The sequence below is a fragment of the Lycium barbarum genome, chromosome 6 (genome assembly GCF_019175385.1).
Source record: "Lycium barbarum isolate Lr01 chromosome 6, ASM1917538v2, whole genome shotgun sequence".
NCBI lineage: Eukaryota > Viridiplantae > Streptophyta > Magnoliopsida > Solanales > Solanaceae > Lycium > Lycium barbarum.
Window position 1 is genome coordinate 133,396,047 of NC_083342.1, and position 5,010 is coordinate 133,401,056.

The following is a 5,010-nucleotide window of genomic DNA, read 5'->3' on the forward strand; positions in this document are numbered from 1 at the left end:
TATAAGTTGGGTGATGTTGAGCCAAAATATAGGATGTTTTTTTTGGAGCTGTACCATGATGTCTATGCGCTTAATGATGAGGTTCATGATTGTCTTTTACTTTTTCTTTTCTTATTTTTCTATTAGTTATTGCTTCTTGCTTCTTTTTTTTTTTCTTTATTGCTAAATCGATATTTTTTTTCCCTTAACACAGCATATTGATGTGATGCTATATTATTTGTGTTGACACCCAATTTTGTCCCTCCTTTATTTTAATTTACTCGGGCTTCTAAATTTACTGAAGAACTAAATACTTTATTTTCACTACTATTATTTTCACTACTCTTATTTTTTCAACATTACAAGCATTACTTTATCATAAATTTTAAATAGTTCGTCATCGTTTCATTTTCGGGTTTGGACTCGTTAAATTAACTACAAGACAACACTTTGTAAAATCCTTATTTTTTCTACATACTAATTATTAATTGTCTCCACATAGTATATATTGTACTAATTATTAAATTAGAAGCCCAAACATAATTAAATAGAGGAGGAAGGACCAACAATTTTCAGCCAAATTAATGGCCCAAAATATAGATACAATATTATTTCCCTACCCAAATAAACAACCCACATTTTAATACTCAACCCACATTATTTCCCTACCCAGCCCATTACCTAATTATACCCGGTCCAACCCAAAAAACTACCCGACTCGGCCCACTTATTTTTTTTCTAAACCCTACCTCTCTTCCTATTCTCTTTCTCTTTCTCTTACTCTTTTCTCCGCCTCCTCTCTCTCTCTATACTCTCTTTCTCCTTCACCGCCGCACACCGCTACCCCACGTTCCCCACTCCTCCTTACCCCACACCACGCTCCTCCCCACTCATCCTCTTTCTCCACTCACTCGCTACCCCACTCCTCTACCCTACCCTTCATCCCTTTCATCATCATCATCATCGCCGCTGCCCCACTCCTCCGCTCCATCCCACTCCAAACCGCTCCTCTTTCTCTTCCCTAAAGCCCTAGCCACAATCCTATAAATAATCTTGAATTAGGAGAAAACAGGGGGAAAGGGAGACGAACCAACAAGAAAAACAGATCCCAAAAAAATAAATAAAGGGGTATTTTTGGGGAAATCGTTTTAAGGGGGGGGGGGGGGGGATCAATTTTCAGATTTTGGGAATTTGATTCAATGTTTAGGGACACGGGGATTCGGTATTTTTGAGGGATACAAACCATCTTTCACACTTGATTTTCCTTTCCCGGTGAACTTTAGCCGTGGGGGGGAACAATTACTCTAGTTCCATTTCTTCGTTTTGAAACTTTAATTACTTTAATCGGGTTCGTTCGAGTTCGAGCATAGATTCGAGACTTCGACATCCCCAGTTCATTGCGCGCAAAACAGGTAAACTTCGATATATTTGTCATTCGTGATCTTTAATTTCTGTTTGTTTAAGATTTTAGCTTATTCTGCTATATGCTTAGTGGTTATGAAGTTTCTTTGTCGTCGCGTTATTTGTTTGACGTTTGGATGCTGTTAGGATAGAATAACGATCGTTAAGATGAAATCTGAAAGATGTCTGTTGTAGTTTGGATGATTAGATGAAATTTACAGGACTTAGAACTTATTTAAAGTCGAATATACATAGGATATACAATGGGTTATCAAGGTAAAAAGAACGTATATGTTCGATATACATCTGATATACAGGCCATTGTGTGTATATCTTAGACATATCATGTATATAATTAAAGCAGGTCAGCACTGCCCCTCTTTTGCTCTATTTGTCTTGAATAATGTATTCTGTTATGTAATTAACTTATTTGGATTGGATATGATGAAATGATTCTGCCCCTCGTCGATGTTGTTTGTTGATTTGATTTGGTCTCAAGTTTATGTTCTGTGCTCAGTTCGTTAGCAGCCACATATTGTACCTAATTATATTTCCCATTTGTTAGTATGTTTAAAAAAAAATAGATATATCTTAGACCTCGACGCTGATCGTATCCGAGGGTTCTGTTTGTAAGGCTTATAAAAAAAAAATCATGCTGAGGCTGTTTCTGGTTATCTGTCCAGTTGTATCAGTGGATTCGCGCTAATTCTTTTCCGCTTTAGAATTTCGTCCTGCTGATCTGTTTACAATTTGCGCACACCAGTCTTAGTTCCAATCCCTCTTGAAACAAAAGGATTAGTTTTTCCTTTTAACTCATTTGTCTGAATTTGCAAGATAGTAATCTGGTCCTGTCCTGTTTTGGTTCCATTTGAATCCAGTTTACTTGATCATTCACAAGATTAGGCTAATGAATAAGTGTTGAACTTGTATATGGTATTCTCCTGTTTTTTGAAGTTAGATTTCCTCTGAGTGAATCAGTCATATATCTGAACTTGTCCTTTATACTCATATCCGCAAAACTGATTTGTGTTTAGCATACCATTTCGATAAGCTAATTTGTTGAAGTTTAGTTGAAAGATTAGTTCGTAAATCTGTGTTATTCTCGGTGTAAGGAATCTGCCCCCAAATCATTTCTGACTCTATTCCATATCAGTATTAGGCATAAAGGTTAAGAGTTCTCTCCCTTTCAGAAAGACATAGCTACTCTTTTAGATTAATATGCCTGAGAAACTCTCAATGTTTATAAATTGTGCTGTAGGAACTTTCTTTACCTAGTAGTGCTCTCGGGATTTTAAATGTTCTGTTGGAGATAGTTGTTGTGAAGTGAACCATTTGTTTGGTATAAACTTTTTGAGTCGTGTTAGTTTGGTGTGAATCTTTTATTAACTTTCACGTTTCGTTAAAATCATAATCCTTTCTAATATGCTTTTCTTTCCTTTGTTTACATAACACAATTTGGATGTTACATGAATATAGAATGTAAATATTTTAACTCTAATATAAAGACACCATTTAAGAACCCTTTCAGTTAGTAAAGGTCAGTGCATTTATGTATCTTATTAGCATTATATATGTAAGTTTCCGGTTTCTTTGTATGAGTGCACTATTCTTTAGCTTTAACTTTCTTCTTATCTTCCAGAATTCCCTAGTCTAGATATTGGTTTGTTCGCCCTATGTTTTTCTCCTTTTATCTTTTCTGAAGTTATATTAAGAGTTTGTTATAAAGGATTTGCAAACGTAACAGTGCGTGTGCTTCTTTGTCTATTTTTACAGTTCATTTGTTTGCATACATTTTTTCTCTTCACTAATCTTTATCTCTTTCTTTACATGTACACATCGGAGAAAAAATGGAGTCCTAATTCGGGACTCATCATCTTCCTCGCATTTTGACGTTGGGTCAAAAACCCCAACACAACATAACCTCTATCGAGTCAGCCCAATAGACTGGATCAGAATTCAGCAGCAACATACATAAATTGTTATTGGGCCGAAGCCCAGTTGCAAACAGATTGCAACAGTCCAAATGGGCTGAGCCCATTCTCATTATATCTCCTCCTCTATTTTTATTTCTGTGTGCATTTAACATGTATTGTATGACTAACACTTGTGCTTGTTAATTAAGATAAACTTTAGTAATATTAAGGGTTTTAGTTTAGTAAAGGGTAGTTAATTCCACAAATTACATTCACTTTTATTTTTAAAACTATTTATAGTACCTATAACATTTATTTGAGTAATTGATTTTCAAAATAGCATGACTACATCTTTTGGCTAAGGGAATCATAATTTATGCTTACTATTTTAGAAGTTTTAAAACATCACAAACCTCACACTAACGTTAGCTTATTCTAAGAAATAAAAAAGGTAAACTAATTCGACGAATAACTCTTTCACTTTAGTTCCTTTCGAAGCACTCGAAATACATATTTGTTTAAAACAACATTCGCACAATATACATTAAACTAATAGTCTTTCTATAAAATCTTTAAAATTTATTTAATATTAATCTTACAATAATTTTTCTAATTTGTGAGTCAGCATAACTCACTTTTCTCCAAATACATATAAACTTTACATGTCCCACTTCTTTTAGTTTATTTCTAATTAAATTTTTTATGCAACTATTATTTTCTACAAGTTTTACTTTAAACAACATTTTACTTCTATCTAAAGTTGTAGCAATACTTTTAAAATATTTTCTTAAATATTTTATAATACTATATTTACACTTAGCCTAATTAACTTTAAGTCCGGTCGGTTAACTATTGTTAATGGGTCTTAAAGGATGCCTAATACCTTCCCTTTAGACTAATTGAACCCTTACCTAGAATCTTAAGTTTCGCAGACCTTAAACAGAGTTAACTTTAAACATAACTTTAATAAACTTTAGGTGTCCTAATTCACCATAAATAATTAGGTGGCGACTCCTTAACATAAACAAACAAAAAACAGGAATCTCCAATACGTCGTACTTCTAACTTTAACCTCCGGGTAAAAATGGGGTGTGACAATTTGAGGAAGAAAATGATGTATCATCCTCCAGCTGCAAATGCTGTTAAGTACACAACCGTAGATATGATGTTTGATCAGCTTGTGCAATTTGACATCAATAGATACTACGAAGACCCGGTTAATTACCACTGGTTTGCTGGCGGCAGTGATGATGCATTTTTGCTGAGTAATATTGTGTATGGGCAAAGAGGAAAATGTGGTATATCATGGGAGAATGTCGACAGGGTATTAATTCCTATTCGCCCGGGATCTGATGATCCTAAAGCAATTTCTCACTATGTACTTGTTGTTTTCATGATTGATGAACGTAAATTGATAGTTTATAACTCACTCAATCATAATGATGATCGTTTGGTTCGCATTGTCGAGGCCTACTGTGGTATGATCCCTAAGTTGTTGATGGTCAATGAGTTTCAATTATTCAGGCCATCATACAATAACTTCAGTAATCGAACATATACCTGGGCTGCCTGTCCAAAGCAAGGATCGTACGTTTCATTCTTATCTTTTTTTTTAGCTTTTTCCATTGTTTTTTGTTGATTTTTATTTTTTTTAATTGTTTTTGCTTTTCTGTTGTTCTAAAACATCTCTCTTTTATGACTTTCAGAGATTATAATT